This window comes from Thamnophis elegans, chromosome 7, assembly GCF_009769535.1.
Source record: "Thamnophis elegans isolate rThaEle1 chromosome 7, rThaEle1.pri, whole genome shotgun sequence".
Lineage (NCBI taxonomy): Eukaryota > Metazoa > Chordata > Lepidosauria > Squamata > Colubridae > Thamnophis > Thamnophis elegans.
In genome coordinates this window covers 76,483,826-76,502,880 of record NC_045547.1, presented here as the reverse complement: position 1 = coordinate 76,502,880, position 19,055 = coordinate 76,483,826, and the positions used below count along the sequence as shown (strand labels likewise).

At 45.0% G+C, this 19,055-nt stretch overlaps 1 protein-coding gene across 3 annotated transcripts in view; it reads left to right on the top strand.

Moving 5' to 3' along the window:
* The window catches only part of NTF3 (neurotrophin 3), a 92,540-nt gene that overhangs the window by 69,390 nt on the left and 4,095 nt on the right, over positions 1 to 19,055 (top strand). The window contains exon 1 of one of the 3 annotated variants that reach the window (XM_032221601.1): positions 13,648 to 13,762. The exons of the other annotated variants lie outside the window; for them this stretch is intronic. The gene's annotated coding sequence lies outside the window, so the exon portion shown is untranslated. Of the gene's footprint in view, positions 1 to 13,647; positions 13,763 to 19,055 lie in introns of those variants that run through there. 3 annotated transcript variants of the gene reach the window in all.

Below are 19,055 nucleotides of genomic sequence, written 5' to 3'. Positions count from 1 at the left end.
CAAGTCTCGGCCCTGTGCACGCCATCTAAAAACCAGTCATTTTTGTCTACTCCCTGCGAAAGGTTAAGGAGAAGTCCAATTTAATCTGAATTGTCTCTGTCTGGAAAGGCCTCCAGATTCAACATCCAACAGACGCAGGCAGAAGAAGTTGGGGCGTGGCCAGCCTTTAAGTAGGGTCCCCTGCTTGGGTGAGGCTGGGGTTGGACTAGGTCAGCGGTCACCATGGACTGTGGGAAAATGTTGGTGGTCCACAGAAAAATTATTTGCATTTTTTATATTACACTAAATCAGGGGTCCTCAAACTATGGCCCCTGGGACGGATGCATGCAATGAATGCTTGTTTTCATGCAGAGAGTCTCCCCCTTTGGGGTCTTTTTGTGGGGGTCGGAGAGGGGCAGAAATTCCGACTTGGGGTCTGCTTCAGCCTCCTGGTGTGGGGCTTTGGGCGAAGGCTGGAGGGAAGCGCGGCTGGTGGCAAAGAGCCGGAGGGCCTCGTTCCATTGGGACTGCATCATGGCCTGGAACTGGCTGAGCATCTCAGCCTGCTGAACCTCCAGGTGCCGGTCCCTGGCCTTGTATTCCTACAGATCTTCCCTCTGCTTGGAAAGCCTCTGCTGATAGTCCTCAGTGAGGTGCTTCTGCTGAGCCTCCTTCTCGGTCAGATCCAATTTGAACTGAGCTGTTTTGCCAATTCTTTCTCCTGGTGGCTGCTTAGCTCCAGCAACTGCTTCCTGTTGGGGCCCTAAGGAGTCCGGGTGGGCAGGCGAGGAGTGGCTGGGAGGGGAGGGGCGAGGAGAGGCTGGCAAGCCGCCCCTCGACATGAGTGATATCGAGTTGGCCACACCCACCCAGTCACATGACCACCTAGCCACGCCCACCCAGATGGCCATTAGGCAGATCCTATTAGTGCTCCGCGGGATTTAAAATTAGGAATGTAGCGGTTCCTGAGGTCCGAAAGCTTGGCGACCCCCTGGACTAGAAGACCTCCAAGGTCCCTTCCAACTCTGTGAATCAGTTAGAAGTACGACCAATCTTAGGCATTGAAGAGAAAACATTTCCTGTCATTCCTCGAGTCTTCCTTGATGAGTTGAGTTTTATTTATGTTCAGGATAGTCCTCAACCTACAATGTGACCATTCGAAAGTTACCACACCTCTGAAAAATGTGACTTATGACCATTCTTCACCCTTATGGCCACTGCATCATCCCCACGGTCATGTGATTAAAATTTGGAGGCTTGACAACTGACTCGTACTTACGACGGTTGCAGCGTCCCGGGGTCATGTGATCTCCTTTTGCGACCTTCTGAGTCTGACTTAACGAACACAACTCAGCCCCAAATGTCGGTGGTTAAGTGAGACATTTGTTAAGTGAATGTTGTCCCGTTTCAGAGCCTTTCTTGCCACAGGTTTCTCTTTCTTTCTTTCTTTCTTTCTTTCTTTCTTTCTTTCTTTCTTTCTTTCTTTCTTCTTTCTTTCTTTCATTCTTTCTTTCCTTCTCTCTCTCTCTCTCTCTCCTCTCTCCCCACGTATAATATGTGAATCAAGATAGCCCTCTCTAAGCGGTTTACAGAGTCAGCATATTGCCCCCAACAACAATCCGGGTCCTCATTTTACCCACCTCGGAAGGATGGAAGGCTGAGTCAACCCTGAGCCGGTGAGATTTGAACCGCTGAACTGCTGATCTAGCAGTCAGCCTGCAGTGCTGCATTTAACCACTGCGCCACCTTGGGAGGGTGAGCATGGATGTGAGATAGCTAGTTAACCAGCTAGTAGCTGGTTTCTTTTGTTTTCTTTCTTTCTTTCTTTCTTTCTTTCTTTCTTTCTTTCTTTCTTTCTTTCTTTCTTTCTTTCTCTCTCTCTCTCTCTCTCTCTCTCTCTCTTTCTCTGTCTCTCTGTCTCTCTCTGTCTCTGTCTCTCTCTCTTTCTCTCTCTCTCTCTTTCTCCCTCCCTCCCTCCCTCCCTCCCTCTCTCTCTCTCTCTCTCCCTCCCTCCCTCCCTCCCTCCCTCGTGTCTTTCTCTTGTTTCTTTGGTACAATGTGGCTGGAGGGCAAAGCATTTCTACTTTTTTTTAAAAGACAGCGCTTTTATATTGTAAGCAATGGAGTTCCAACTTGCAAAGAGCAGACTGGGTTGTTGAGCTGTAACATGACTACCTGTTCCCCTGCGTGACTGAGGCTTTGTCATGGATTTTAAGCTCTCCCTTTGGTCCTCCTCCCTTTGATCTTTAGAAAAAGGTTGATCTCAAGGTGGTTGCTTCGCCAGCATAGGAAGCCTCAGATCTGGGAGAGAGTACAAATGTAATTGTCATTTGATTATATTTTTTCTTGGGTGCCAGGAAAGTTTCTTCTTGGAAGAAATGTGCTGGATCTTTCTTTCTTTCTTTCTTTCTTTCTTTCTTTCTTTCTTTCTTTCTTTCTTTCTTTCTTTCTTTCTTTCTTTCGTTCTTTCTTTCTTTCTTTCTTTCTTCCTCCCTCCTTCTCCCTCCCTCCCTTCTTTCTCCCTTGCCCTTCACTTGCTTCCCTCCTTCCTTCTATCTCCCCCTTGCCTTCCCTTGCCTTCCCTCCCTCCCTCATCTTCCTTCCTTCCTTCTTTCCTTCCTTTTCTTTTTCCTCCCTCCCTTTCTTCTTTCTCCCTTGCCCTTGCCTTCCCTCCTTCATCTTCCTTCCTTCCTTCCTTTTCTTCTTTTTCCTCCCTCCCTTCCTTCTTTCTCCCTTGCCCTTCCCTTCCCTCCTTCATCTTCCTTCTATCTCCCCCTTGCCTTGCCTTGCCCTTCCCTTTCTCCCTCCCTCATCTTCCTTCCTTCCTTTTCCTTCCTTTTCCTTCCTTCCTTCTCTCTCTCCCTTGCCTTGCCTTTCCCTACCCTTCCCTGTATCCCTCATCTTCCTTCCTTCCTTCCTTCCTTTTTCCTTCCCTTCTCCTTTCTTCTTCCTTCCCCCCTTTCCTTATTTTTCCTTCCTTGCGCTCTTAACATCTTTCCTTCTTTTTCTTTGTCTTCCCCCTTTCCCTTTCTCCTTTCTTGTCCCTTCTCAGAGGTTCAAATGCAAAAGGGGAAACATTGCTCCTTTTGTTTCGTTTTTCGTTTGTTTTGCTAGCCCTCCTCCGCTAGCAAAAACTGAGCCGGCATGGGGGTGGGGTGAGCCCCTCCTGAGCTCCATCTTCGCTGGCAGAAGCACTGCAGGCCAGTCCTTTGCTGTTTCCCAGGCAGCCCAGTGGGCCAGATTCGGCCCGCAGGCTTTGAGTTTCACACCCCTGAAGTAGGGGGTTGGACTGGATGACCTCCAAGGTGCCTTCCAACTCTGTTATTCTACGAAGGAATTTCATCAGTAACGACATAGGGACATATCACTGGGAGCATAGGACCAGCATGCCTGTCAGTCACCAAAGCCTCAATTGTTCTCGGTTGCAGAGTCCTTGATACTTGATTAATTTTTATGTAGAGATTTCATTATCAAGCTAAGTAACATCATCAGTGCTGGAAGAAAGGGCTTTGCTCTCTGTCTATATACCTATCAGTGTCAGTAGGAATTATCTTTGTAGTTCCTTGATTGGATTGTTTTTTTTTTTACTGTTAGCTTGTTTATCTGAGTTGGTAGTTCCTTGATTGGGGTATTTGTTTCTTGATTCTTTTTTTTTTTTTTAAATCTATTTTATTCATTTTCACATTCCATTTTACAATCACTTATATACAGGGTATTTGCTATAAAAGAAAAAATATATATATAAAAAAAATAAAAAAAAATAAAAAAGAAAACACAACTCATCATTCACAACCCCACCTGACACTTCCATCCTCCATACACCCCATCTACCCCCTCCAACTTTCCTTTCCTCCCTCTAACGCTCCCCTCCTACTTCCCTTTCCCCTCAAACCTTCCTTCTCCCCTTACTCCCAACACGCCCTCCTTGCATTCCCCTTACTCCTTACATTCCCCTTACTCCTTCCTTACTCCTCCCTCCTCTTTCCCTCTACCTCCCTCCTTGGTGTATTCCTTTATTCAAGTGTTGTTTATTATAATCTGATAAAAAGTAAACTAAACCAAGGAAAAAAAAATATAAAGAAAGAAAAGAGAAAAAAAGGGAAAAAAAAGAACAACCGTATATAAGTGCATTCTTGTTCTTATTGAGACTATGTTAACACCCACCCACCCCCCACCCCCTACTCCTCCCGACTTCCCAGGGCCCACACCTGGCACTGCCTTCTATCTAAAGTATCTTATGTTCGTATGGATTAAAAATAAAAGTAATATATTAAAGGAAAAAAAAACCAAAAAAAAAAAGAAAAAGAAAAAAAGAAAAGAACAAAGAAAAAAGAAAAAGAAAAAAAAAGAAACTCTTTGTGTTAAGCTCAGCCCCCCATCTTTATCTGTGCTTAAATAGTATGTCATTCTATCTATATTTTATTCTCGTCTCTTGCTTCTTTGTTATTTACCCCAACCTCCTGTAGACTCTCCCATTCCTCTTCCTTAACCTTGTATTCAGATAAACATTTATCCAAATTTGTATAGACATCGATATACAATCTAACTCAAACATAATCCCTTCTATTAAAATTTAAGCAGCGTGGATCATTCCACATATTCAAATATTACTTTACAGAAGAATAATCAAACTTTCCCTTTCTTAACCTTAATTTCAAACAATAATTCAAAATAATCTGACCGAACTTTCCCTTCTTAGTAAAATTTAAGCAGCGTGGATCAAGTATTACTTTACACAAAAATCAGTTTGCATTCTATCTTGAAATGATCCCGACCAGCTTTCCCTTCTAATAGGATTTAAACAACGTAAATCATTCAGTATATACATTCAGTATCACCCCACCAATATACGTAAATCATTCCGCATGCATTTTACCCTCATCCCTTGCTTCTCAAATATTTGCCACTATCAAATTTATGCAAACATTAGTTTAAAATCTAGCTCAAAATAATTTCACCAAGCTTTCCCTTCTAATAAAAATTAAATAGCATAGATCATTCCACATATTCAAATAATAGTTTCAGCAAGAATCAGTTTACCTTCTATTTTAAAATAATCTCTTCAAACTTTCCCTTCTAACAAGATTTAAACAGCGTAAATCATTCTACATGCATTTTACATATGTACATTCAATATCACCCCACCAATAAATTCCGCTTTTTCTGCCGGAGAGAGGTCGCAAACCCCCATTCAATCCACAACTTTAGTGAATATTTTAGAATGTCTAAATCCTCAAACTCCGCTTTTCTGCTTCTCCGAAGGAGGGGGAGCTACCCCCTCCATCTTGCAGCCATGTGGTCTGTTGCTTGCCTTCTCCTTCGGCTTGTCTCTCCTCTTTTCCAAGTGAATCAGGAAGTCCCGCCTTCAAAGTCTTGTAATAGAAATCTCGAGCCTCCGAAACAGAATTGAGACGAAGTCTTTGATTCTCAAATGTGACCGTAATGCCGGCTGGGGCCTCCCATTTATATTGAATCTGATGATTTCTAAGCTCTTTAGTTAAAAAGGTATAGTCCCTTCTTGCCTTTAACATCTGGAAAGGTATTTCTTTGAAGACAATCAAGTTCTGGCCATCAACTCTCAAACTATTATTGTAAAATTTTTGCATGATCGCGTTTCTGGATTCTTTTGTGGAGAAATATATAATTATGTCCCTCGGGAGCTGTCGCTGTTCCGCTACCAACGAATTCTGGCGATAAATTTTCCGAATCTGCCAATCAAAGTTAAGTCCCGGGCTTCCCACCGCATGGCTGAGGGCTTCAACAAAGGTCTGTTTCAGATTCTCTCGCTCCTTTTCGCGGAATCCTCTGACTCTTATTGCGAATGCCTTCTTATTAAAGTTTATCATAACGAGCTGTTCTTGAGTGTCTCTAATTTTTTGTTGTAATATTTGAATATTAGTAGTCAAATTAGAATTAGCCTCTTCCAAACTTTCTAATTTATTCTCTATTTCAGCGGTATAATCTGACAGGGCAGACACGGCTGCAAACGTATTCGCCTTCATTTGGTCAATTTTAGACTTTAAATCACCATATAGCTCCAATACAAATTCCTTAATTTCTTGTTTAAAATCATTAAACATTTGAAAAAAAAATTCCTGGGTTAAGAATTCTCCAGTAGAGGGCGTAGGAGACAAGGGCTGCGATTCCAGTGTAAATTCTTTAAGTTCATTCACAGATTCTTTAGGCACATTTGTAGAGAGACGCTTCGATTTTGACTTTGGTGCCATTATAAATAAACAAATAAACAGCGCTTTCGCTCCCCTCTGTTTCCAAAAAAACAAAAAAACAAATTATTTTGTTAAGGAGCGGTCTGCAGGAAGGTAAAACCGGCTACGTACATCCCCTATCAGTCACCAACGGAGAGAAATCGCCATTTTGAAGTCCGTTTAAACAAAGAAGCCTCTAAGACAAATGGTGCTGGTATTTACGATAGTAATAAAAGCATAAATCTCACAGGGGTGGGACCCGCCCGTATTAATCTTAGCTTCAAACAACTTTGCTTTGTCCTGGGGGGGGGGGTCGCCTGTCTAGGGCTGCCAAAAAAAGGCAGCTGAGAAGAACTGGCTGGAGATAAAAGCTCCGCTCACGCTGGATCTAATCTCTGTCCACAGCCAAAAAAAAAGAGAAAGGCTGTGAATTACGAATAGACCCTAGCACACAGAGCTACTCCCTGCCCCTTTATGCCAAAAAGGGGTGATATCTATGATCTTATTTAGATATACAGACCAGATCTCTGAGAGGAGCTCGGTTGAGCCCTCCTCGGCGACAGGCTCCTCCCCCCGGATCTCTCTTGATTCTTGATCTAATGTCAATCTTGGTGTCAACCTTCGCTCACCTGGTTATTGATTGTGAAGTCTTGTGGTCTTTATGCTTCCCTTTAGGCTTGGTTGATTGTCTCTTTGGAGCGGTATGTAGATGTTGTTTATCTCAGTGTGCCTGTTGATGATTGATTTGTCTGGATGCCTTCCAGGAATTCTCTAGCTTTTTCTTTTTTTCTTTTGAACTTGGCTTGGTCTAAAATGCTGCTTCCCAGTTGAACGTATGCTTAAGTCTGTCCATGTGTTGTGTAATTGAGGAGTTTTCATCCTGTCTTCTGACTTGCTGGCTTCCTTTATTTATTAGATTGAAATCCCATCTTTCCTCCAGGAGCTGAAGGCAGCACAGTCAAATGTTTCCTCTTGTTTCAAGCCTACGACAGAGAGACAAATAGATCCAAACTCCCACAGTTTTCATGGAGTCTAGAACATGGACTCAGCTCTATCTCCTTCCCAGATAGTCTTGGATGTGCCATGCAACTATTATCAGTTCTAGATAAATCTGCTTTTTCCTTCCATTTCTCCCCCTTAGTAAAAAGAGCCGAGGTGGCGCAGTGGTTAAATGCAGCACTGCAGGCTACTTCAGCTGACTGCAGTTCTGCAGTTCGGCTGTTCAAATCTCACCGGCTCAGGGTTGACTCAGCCTTCCATCCTTCCGAGGTGGGTAAAATGAGGACCCGGATTGTTGTTGGGGGCAATATGCTGACTCTGTAAAACCGCTTAGAGAGGGCTGAAAGCCCTATGAAGCGGTATATAAGTCTAACTGCTATTGCTATTGCTATTGCTAAAATCACAATCTCCATTCTCAAAGGCTGAATAATTACTCATCCTGGGAGTTTCACTCCAGCAACACCCCAGAATTATAAAATGCTCTTCCTTCAAAAATCCAGGCCCAGGAAACTGTTTTGAAAACAGACATGTTTTTGCAAGGAGATTTCCATTCTTATTAGTTTAATCATCCTTCAGCTTTGCCTTTCTAGACGATATCACAGTGAGGGCTAAACTTTTTGTCGTCGTGGGACGAAGGCAATGCAAAACAACACAATACGCGTGCAACACCTCCGCGGCTGCCCCCCTGCACATGTGCGTGTGACCCTCCTGCGCTTCCCTCTGCCCTTTCGCATGCACGCACGACCCCCCATGCTCCACCCACCCACCCCACACACAGGGGCACGCGTCCCTCCCGTGCCACCATTTTGGGCCTAGTAGGCCTTCCCGCAGCCTCCTAGGAGCAAAAACTGGCCGGGGGGTGGGGGTAGGGGAGGGGGTTGCTTGTTTTCTTGCAGACGTTTCACTACACAAACTAGTTAACATCATCAGTGCTAGAAGGGAATAGAGGTTATGGAATGATGGAGGAGGAGGAGGAGGAGCAGGAAGAGGAGGAGAGAGGAGAGGAGGAAGAGTAGAGAGGAAGAGGAAGAGAGAAGAGAGGAGGAGGAGGACTGTGGGGTCCTTGGTGCTTTCTGAGCTTGCTTGTTTTCTTGGAGACGTTTCATTACCCAGCTAGGTAACATTATTGATGCTAGAAGGGAATAGGGTTTGTGGAGAGGAGGAGGAGGAGGAGGAGGAGGAGGAGGAGGAGGAGGAGGAGGAGGACGACGACGACGACTGTGGGGTCCTTGGTGATCTCAGAGAGCCGAGGTGGCGCAGTGGTTAGAGTGCAGTACTGCAGGCTACTTTAGCTGACTGTGATCTGCAGTTCAGCGGTTCAAATCTCACTGGCTCAAGGTTGACTCAGCCTTCCATCCTTCCCAGGTGGGTGAAATGAGGACCCAGACTGTGGGGGCGATATGCTGACTCTGTAAACTGCTTAGAGAGGGCTGAAGGCCCTATGAAGCGGTATATAAGTCTAATAAATAAATAAATAAATCTCTGAGCTTGCTTGTTTTCTTGCAGATATTTCATTATCCTACCTAGGTAGCATCATCAGTGCTAGAAGAGAGTAGAGTTTATGGAATGACAGAGGAGGAGAGAGGAGAGGAGAGGAGGAGGAGGAGAGAAGAAGCAGAAGAGGAGGAGGAGGAGGAGGAGGAAGAAGGAGAAGAAGAAGAGGTGGAGGAGGAGGAGGAAGAGGAGGAGAGAAGAGAGGAGCAGGAGGACTGTGGGGTCCTTGATGCTCTCTGAGCTTGCTTGTTTTCTTATAGATGTTTCATTACCCTAACTAGGTAGCATCATCAGTGCTAGAAGGGAGTAGGGGTTGTGGAATGATGAAGGAGTAGTAGTAGTAGTAGTAGTAGTAGTAGTAGTAGTAGTAGTAGTACGACTGTGGTGTCCTTGGTGCTCTCTGAACTTGCTTGTTTTCTTGCAGACGTTTCATTATCCTAACTAGGTAACATCATCAGTGCTAGAAGAGAGTAGACTTTATGGAATGATGGAGGAGGAGAGGAGGAAGAGGAGAGAGGAAGCAGAAGAGGAGGAGAGAAGAGAGGAGGAGGAGGAGGAGGACTGTGGGGTCCTTGGTGCTCTCTGAGCTTATTTGTTTTCTTGTAGACGTTTCATTATCCAACTTTACCCAACACATTATCACTGCTAGAAGGGAGTAAAGTTTGTGGAGGGGGGGGGAGGAGGACCACTGTGGTGTCCTTGGTGTTCTCTGAGCTTGCTTGTTTTCTTGCAGACATTTCATTACCCTAACTAGATAACATCATCAGTGCTAGAAGGGAGTAGGCTTTGTGGAATGATGGAGGAGGAGGAGAGATGAGAGGAGGAAGAGGAGGAGGAGAGAGGAAAAGGAACAGAGGAGGAGGAGGAGGAGGAGGCCTGTGGGGTCCTTGGTGCTCTCTGAGCTTGCTTGTTTTCTTGCAGACGTTTCATTACCCTAGCTAGGTAGCATCATCAGTGCTAGGAGGGAGGAGGGGTTGTGGAATGATGAAGTAGGAGGAGAGGAGGAAGAGGAGGAGGACGACGACGACTGTGGGGTCCCTGGTGTTCTCTGAGCTTGCTTGTTTTCTTGCAGACGTTTCATTATCCTAACTAGGTAACATCATCAGTGCTAGAAGAGAGTAGAGGTTATGGAATGACAGAGGAGGAAGAGGAGGAGGAGAGGAGGAAGAGGAGAGAGGAAGCAGAAGAGAAGGAGAGAAGAGAGGAGGAGGAGGAGGACTGTGGGGTCCTTGGTGCTCTCTGAACTTGTTTGTTTTCTTGTTGTTGACGTTTCATTACCCAACTAGGCAACATCATCAGTGTTAGGACTGCGTTGCAAGAAAGGAATCAAAGAATCTCATGCTACTCATAGGCATGGGAAAGGAATAATCTCCCTCTTTCCATTCCCCTAACCTGGAAGGAACAGGTAAACCTTTTGGGGATACCCCTTACCTACCCCTTGACTTTTGGAGAATAATCAGAGTTCGTCATCCTTTGGATGTTGAAAAACAGTTTAATTGCTGGGTGAAACTGTGGCTCCCTGTGGTTACCTAACTTTGGCAACAGCCTCTTCTTGAAAGCTCCATGGGCAGAAAAAGATGTATCTGTTTGTCCCGACTAGTCAACATTTGGATGGATGCCCCAATGAGCTGCTTCCAAAATCTCCCATGGTCTGCAGTCACCTAACAGATAATTTCTTGGCAACCGAGCAGAAGGAAGTATTTCCTCCTAACATCTTTGGGAAACACCAGAAGGAAGGGAAAAGGAAAGGAAGGCAAGGCAGAAGGAGGAGGGGAAGGGAAGAGAAGGGAGAAGGGAGGGATGGAGGAAGAAAGGAAGGAAGGGAAGAAGGAAATTATAACGAGAGTGAGGAAGGATCTGAGCACTTGGCCACCACAGGTAACCCTGACACAAGGGAAGTCCGGCTGGCCACACCCACCCTGGCTACGCCTGCCCCAGCCATGCCTATCCCCCGAGGTCAAACACATACCTTGATTTCCTAAAGGAAATCAAGTTTGACCCCCCTGCCCTACTTTATCAGGAGAGCCTATACCTGTGATGGCGAACCAGTGATGGGTTTCAAAAATTGCCCGAACCTACTCTGTGGGTGTGGCCTCCTTTGTGGGAGTGGCTTGCCACCCATGTGACCGGATGGGAGTGGCTTGCCGCCCATGTGACCGGATATGAAGATGCCGACGACACTTGTCAGAACCACCTTAAATTACCTCACACACAGCACTGGCATGCATAAGAATATGATGTAAACTTGTTTTTTAAGAGGCATCCTTGGTTTGCGTTAAAACAACTTCAACACACGCAATGTTCTGATTGCACCACAAACGCAGTAGTCATCCTTACCTTTCACAGAGGCCCTGAGTTTTATAAATAGGAGCATGATAGTGTAGAATAATCATATCCAAGGAACAGTGGTGGGTTTCAAAAAATTTTGGGAACCTCTTCTGTAGGTGTGGCCTGCTTTCCGGGTCCACTGGTGGAACCTCTTCTAACCGGTTCGGTAGATTTGATGAACCGGTTCTACCGAATAGGTGCGAACTGGTAGGAACCCACCTCTGTGGTGAACCTATGTCATGCGTGCCACAGGTGGCACGCAGAGTCATTTGTTAGGGTATGCGAGATATTGCCCTGTCAACTACAGCACGCCAGCTGACTTCGGACTTCTTTCGAGGCCGGTTTTCGCCCTCCAGAGCCTTCAGGGAAGGCTCCTGAAGGCTCTGGAGGGCGAAAAACGGCCCTACGGACAAACCAGAATTCACCATTTCCGAACTTCCAGGTTCCCTGTACGTCCGTTTTTTGCCCTCCGGAGGCTTCAGGGAAGCTCCTGAAGCCTCCGGAGGGCCTCCGGGAGGGCTGTCTTCTAGGAGGCTTTCGAGGAGCTTGGAGAGGGTGAAAAAAACACAGCAAAAGCAATGGGGGTGCTGATCACACATGCATGCATGGGGGGGGGGCATAGCATTATGGGTGCGGCATGCCCGTGCATGACTCCTCTGCGTTCCCCCCCCCCGCTTTTGGCACGGGAGCCAAAAAAGGTTAGCCATCGTTCATTTCAGACAAGTGGCAGTCCAGTCTCTTTTTGAAAGCTTCACAACTTTCGAAGACCAGCCGCTCCACTGGTTGATTGTTCTCACCGTCAGGATTTTTTTTTTTTCTTCTAATCGTTCTAGGACAATCCAGATAATCTTTCCATTTCATTGCGCTTCGTTTCCTTTTATGCCCCCCTTACTCTGAAACGAAGCACATCTCCTCGCTTGTTTCCCTTTGGACCGTTCTGCGGGAAGGAAATGCCTCGCATGTGTCGCTGTTTTCGTTTTGGTTCGCATCGTGGATGGAAATGGAAAAATTCAGGAGGTTAAACCGAAGAATTTCTCCTCTGTTCTTAAAGTTCACATATGTGAATAGAAATTGGGGCTTGGTGGATCCAGTGGTGGGTTTCGCTTATTTTTACCACTGCTTTGCACACGCATGTACCCGGCCTTCCACACATGCATTTGATCTTGCGCGCACCTCCCACACATGCGCCTGGCTTAAAAAAGATGGCTAAATGGTATGGCATAGCGCCGGGGCAGATTGGCAAACCCACCTGCAATCTCCGCTATCGGTTTACCCAAACCGGTCCAAACTGGCTGAATATCACCTCTGGGTGGATCCTTCGACGAGCAAAACCCCAGAGAGAAGGACCGTTTTTTCACTAATAAACAAAGTTTCCTAGTGGTTAAATGATGAGAGCCATTTCTCTTCCCACCCAGACGTCCATGCCAAAGGACGCTTAATGGAGTTGTCTCTCCAAAAGTTTTATTTATGACCGAAGAAAGAAATGGAAGGAATGCTAATGTAACTGGAAAAGACACAAAATTGGCCGGGTGAGCTCAATGTCCTGGATAATAGAAATAAAATTATCTTAATGGTTTATAGAAATGGGCTCACAAGAACAAGGATAAAATTTAATAGAGAAATGGGGTGTTTGGAAACAGAAAACAAATGGACAGGCATAGCTTGGTAATAATACTTGGGAAAAAAGCCTCGGTTTGTTGCAAAACTGGAGTGGAATGCAGCTACCCCCCCCCCCAAAAAAAGGCAGAAATGTCTAATTTATTTTATTTGGTATTGCTTAAGCAGTCGATGGCATGCTGTGCTCAGTTCTGGACACTGCGGCTTAAGGGAACAGGCAAACTGGAAGAGATTTGGAAAAAGTGACCAAAAGGAACAAGATAATAATTCGTATGAAGGGCTCGGCGAGCTTTGGGGGAAAGGATGAGTTATGGAAGAAGTGCTTCCAATTCTTGGAAAAATAAAAACAAACATGTGGAAGAAAATGATGTCCCCCCCCCTTATTTCAGTGTGGACATGGAATTGTGGGTCAAAGTCCCATCTGCCAGTCAGTGTCGACTGGCAACTACGCGGAGGAGAGCCTTCTCGGTAGTAGCTCCGACCCTTTGGAACGATCTCCCCATGGAGATTCGTACCCTCACCACCCTCCAGACCTTCCGCACAGCCCTTAAAATCTGGCCATCCCGTCAGGCCTGGGGCTAAAGATTTAACTCACCCCCACCCGAATGGTATGAATGTTGTGTTCTTTTTAATTATGTATTGTTCTTATGTGTCATTGTTTGTATCCCCTTCCCCATGAGTTGTAAGCCGCCCTGAGTCCCCCCCAGGGAAAAGGGCGGCCTATAAATAAACTTTCAAATTCAAATTCAAAGTCACACAAAAATAGATTCTGATTGCATATCAGAAAAAAAAAACTTTGTTTTTAGATATATTTTTATTCTTTTTAAACAAAACAACACATACAAAACAAAGCAGGAGAAGAAAAAAGAGCAACTTTCCTCCATTTCATCAAGCATGTTGTTTAGTTACAAGTTTTTGTGCATCAGTTCTTAAGCTTAGGATTAACATCACTGGTTTATATTAAACATAACTGGATGTTTCACTGTCGTTGAACTTCTTAACAGCAAGACAGCAGAACGTGGATTGCAGAAAGGAGTGAGCTTACAAGTGGGACAACCTCTTTCAAGCTTACTTGAACTTGGATTTCTGTGCTGAGTAATACTTTTATCCTGGTGGTCCAAACAAGGCTTTCTAATAAGGTAAAGGCCAAGGTTCCATTAGCATGTATGTGCTAGTTGTTCCTGACTCTAGGGGGCAGTGCTCATCCCTGTTTCAAAGCCAAAGAGCCAGCGCTGTCCGAAGAAGTCTCCGTGGTCATGTGGCCGGCATGACTAAATGCCGAATGCACACGGAACGCTGTTACCGTCCCACCAAAGATGGTCCCTATTTTTCTACTTGCTTTCGAACTGCTAGGTTGGCAGAAGCTGGGACAAGTAACGGGAGCTCACTCTGTTACGTGGGGCTAGGGATTCGAACCGCCGAACTGCCGACCTTTCCGATCAACAAGCTCCGCGTCTTAGCCAATGAGCCACCGCATCCCTCAGGCTTTCTAATACTATGAAACAAACAAAAAATGGGTATCAACAACTACTACAACAACAACAACAACAATAATAATAGCCTTTATTGTCATTGTACATCATGTATACAACAAAATTGGTTTAGCCTCTACTGGTGCAATTCACAACAAAAAATACAAGACAACATGAATAGTATAGAGAATAATCCTTATTCAAGTAATTCAAGACCAATCTTTTCCAAATTTTCAAATTCTTCAGTGGTGATCAACAAATGGTATTTCATCCAGATGGTAGATTTTGAAATAAGGGAAGGGGCTTTCCCCCACCCTCACCTCTACATTGGGTGAAAACGATTAAATTAGAAGGCAAAAGGTATTTCTGATATTTTCATTGTTCCTTCTTTTAATTTCTGGGACATCCATTTTAACTTTATTTCTCCTCTGTGACCATAAGACCAACCTTCCCGCCAAGGACTGAATTAGATGAGGCTAACTCAGGGGTCGGCAACCTGCGGCTCTGGAGCCGCATGTTGCTCTGATGCGGCTCCCTGTCATCGGTTGGCACCACAATTTTGTGAGGAACTTCCAGTGGAGGAGGGGGAAAGCACGGTGCGCCGGGAGGAAACTCTATGGCAAGGGGCAAGTTTTCCGGTCGACTCCACAATTGATAGGGCTTTCAGTTAGGACAGGAAGAGGAAAAAGGACGCCGTGCTAGGAGGAGACTCTATGGTTGGGGAATGGGACTTCCGGTTAGGACCTTTGTGGCTCTTTGAGTGTTTAAAGTTGCCAACCCCTGGGCTAACTTGACTCTCACCGAATTCAGAAAGCTTTTCGTTGTCACAGGAGCTTCTGGGGCTTAGCATTATTGGAAAAATTAATTCAACTTGTAAATAAGAGGGGGATATTTTTGAAAAATGTATCTGAAGACTTTTGTAGAGCCAAGGTGGCGCAGTGGTTAAATGCAGCACTGCAGGCTACTGCTAGATCAGCAGGTCAGCGGTTCAAATCTCACCGGCTCAGGGTTGACTCAGCCTTCCATCCTTCCGAGGTGGGTAAAATGAGGACCCAGATTGTTGGGGGCAATATGCTGACTCTCTGTAAACCGCTTAGAGAGGCCTGAAAGGCCTATGAAGCGGTATATAAGTCCACTGCTATTGCTATTGCTATTGCTATTGTAAAACTTTGTATTGTTTCTCAGATTAGAATAAAAGACACTTATATGCAGAGTAAGATTGTAGTACTCCTAGCTTCTTATGAAGGAGCCTGTACAGTTAGAATGTTTTGTCCCGAATTTGAGGACAATTTAAGGAAATGCAACTTTTTTGAAGTAAAATATTACACGCATATCTATCCTTACATGATTTGCTCTGCTCTGTTATTGCAAGTAGCCCTCAGCTTGCGACAGTTCATTTAGTGACCGGGGGAAACAGCAACCGTCATAAATACAAGTCAGTTAGTTTAGTTTATTGATTAACCCATAGGCTATATCAAAATTGTCAGAGTAGTGATTTAAGAGCTGACCAGCAGCTATGATGATGCAATGATGCACTGATATAATGATGAGAATGAGTCAGCAAGGTTTTTGGCTGTTGTCCCTTTAAGAGCCTGTATAATAATAAGAGGCCCTGTTAGGGCATCTCTCTCTTGTCATGTGTTCTTCCCTGCTGGGATTTGCTGATTGTTTGCCTTCTGCCTATAGTACGTGTATGTGTAGAGTTTAGAAGGGAATATATACCTAAAATAAGAGTTTAGAAGGGAATATATACTTAAAATAAAAGTTTAGAGGGGAATATATACCTAAAATAAAAGTTTAGAAGGGAATATATACCTAAAATAAAAGTTTAGAAGGGAATATATACCTAAAATAAGAGTTTAGAAGGGAATATATACCTAAAATAAAAGTTTAGAAGGGAATATATACCTAAAATAAGAGTTTAGAAGGGAATATATACCTAAAATAAGATTTTAGAAGGGAATATATACTTAAAATAAGAGTTTAGAAGGGAATATATACTTAAAATAAAAGTTTAGAAGGGAATATATACCTAGAATAAGAGTTTAGAAGGGAATATATACCTAGAATAAGAGATTAGAAGGGAATATATATCTAGAATAAGAGTTTAGAAGGGAATATAGACCTAAAATAAAAGTTTAGAACAACAACACCTAAAACAAAAACAGCGTACTTAATGGGCTAAGCAAGCAAGCAGTTGGGAGCAGAAGAAAGAACACGTTAAGTTTTCCATGAATCCGTGAACTTCAAAATGTCCTGGTTCTCATCAGGACAACTATTCCATCTGCGGAAAATGCTGTGGTCATGAAGGGTTAGCATTTTCAGCCGCCTGAAATGCTAATTATCTCATTTAAAAGAAAGTGTCAAAAGTAACTTCTGGTACTAGGCCTTGGTCTTCACCACACACTTGATGTGTCTGTCCATCGTGTTCGAAGAGGACCTTGACATCTAACAGGTTGTATGCTGTCCACGATGTGTCCGCGGGTGGCTGGCAAGGCCTATATGGGCACGAAATGTTCCGCCCCACGTTGGGCAGCACGTGTGGGCATCACTGTTGCAGCATTTGCCCGTCTGGCCTGGAAATGTGCCAGCTTCCCTTGTACTACAGTTGTTCTTCTGTCCTCTGATGTCTGCCTGCCTTGGTGGATCAGCCTGGGTCATGTTGAATGATCTTGTGACAGGGTTTCCCAGGAGGTGGGATCTCCAGGGACTTGAAGGAGGCTTTCAACATGTCTTTGTATCACTTCCTTTGTCCCTCGTGTGATCGCTTTCCTTGGGACAGCTCACCATGGAGGAGCTGTTTAGGGATGCGGTCTTCTGGCATCCTTGCAACATGGCCTGCCCAGCGTGTCTGGGCTTCCATCAGCAGGGTGTGAACTGATGGCAGGCCTGCTCTGGAGAGGACCTTGTCCCGCCACCGGATCAGGGGTGAAATCCAGCAGGTTCTGGAGAACTGGTAGTTGAAATTTTGAGTGGTTTGGAGAACCGGTAGCAGAAATTTTGAGTAGTTTGGAGAACTGGCAAATGGCACCTCTGTCTGGCCCCAGAGTGGAGTGGGAATGGAGATTTTGTAGTATCCTTCCCCTGGAGTGGGGTGGGAATGGAGATTTTGCAGTATCCTTCCCCTTGAGTGGGGAGGGAATGGAGATTTTTCAGTATCCTTCCACTGGAGTGGGGAGGGAATGGAGATTTTGCAATATCCTTCCCCTGGAGTGTGGTGAGAATGGAGATTTTGCAGTATCCTTCCCTTGGAGTGGGGAGGGAATGGAGATTTTGCAGTATCCTTCCCCTGGAGTGGAATGGGAATGGAGATTTTGCAGTATCCTTCCCCTGGAGTGGGGAGGGAATGGAGATTTTGCAGTATCCTTCTCCTGGAGTGGGCAGGGAACGGAGATTTTGCAGTATCCTTCCCCTGGAGTGGGGAGGGAATGGAGATTTTGCAGTATCCTTCCCCTGGAGTGGGGAGGGAATGGAGATTTTGCAGTATCCTTCCTCTGGAGTGGGGTGGGAATGGAGATTTTGCAGTATCCTTCCCGTGGAGTGGGAATGGGGATTTTGCAGTATCCTTCCCCTGCCACACCTACCACGCCATGCTCACCAAGCCACACCATGCCCACTGAGCCACGCCCACAGAACCGGTAGTAAAAAAAAATTGAATTTCACCACTGCACCAGATCCTCAGAATTCTACCACACACTTAGCTACTTGTAGAGGGCAAAAGGATTGTAAGCAGGGAACACAATCCAGAAATTGGGTGATGTGGCAGGAATGTTCCTGCTAGTTAGACAGCCGATGGGGGAGTGAGAAGCTGAACTTTTTCCCGTGGGAAAAAAAAAGGAGAAATTTCTACATCTTCAGGACAAGCCACACAGTCTTGATGCTAGGAGTCCTTCATAAGGAAGGAACATTTATTTTCCCTGGCTTGGAGTTGAACGAATATTCAAGTTGAGTTGAGAATTGACAGCACGAAATAACCGAAAACTATGCTCAAATTTACTGGCCTGCAGATCTGACGCTGGATTTGATAACTGTATGGACTTCTGAAAGAGTCTTAACTGCAAAATCGTTCATCAGAGGACAACAGCTAGAATTGTTTTGGTTACACAACTAATTCCAGTCATTGGGCAGTCCTATATTTAGCCACTTTGTGAAAGCTGGGTTGCTATTTACAAACAAGTTACTCTAATTTGATGACTTGCCATACTACTTTAAATGTAGAGACACGCTGTTAAATCCCCCTGGCATTTCCCCCCCCTCCCCTAACACATTTCTATTCTTATAGAACAATGAAATATTTTAGGACAATGAAAGTATATTTTCTTACAGCGCCATTTGTTTGTTAAAAAAAAAAGTCTAGACGAAATGTATTGGTGTTGTTTTTTTTTACCATATAAGGCAATCAGCGGAGTGATAGAATTGGACTTATTCTTGTGTCAGGGTGGCATTATGGAGAGCTGGATTTTCTCTTCCAAATCTAGCTAACGCTAAACTGTGCGATGTATATGCTTTGTGGGGGGTGGGTGGGGAGACTCGTTCATTCAGACCAAGAATCTGAAAGAAGGAGATGTTGGCAATCTTGCCTAAACCATTCCACGTCTCTTGAACCAATAAAGGAGAATACTTGTAGCTCAGAGTTGAAATGAGAGGCCCTTGGGGCCCTCTGAACTTCTTTCCTTGAAGACGTCACATTAGACAAACTACGAGTTCGGGAGAATCTGTTGCTAACAGATGCTAACATCTCTGGTTCAGAGAGCCTCCAAATCCCACCCCTGGCTGGCCGCGCCCACCCTGCCCCCACCCCTCCCAAGAGTCTCCATGCGACCAATTTTGGATGTGAGGTAAGTGCAGGGGCCATGCGGAGGTTCAGGAAGGGGGGGAAACGGCCCAAAAAACAGGAATGCACCCGCTGACCAGCTAGTCTTCGGGTTTTTGGCACTCCAGTGCGCACACGGGCACACAT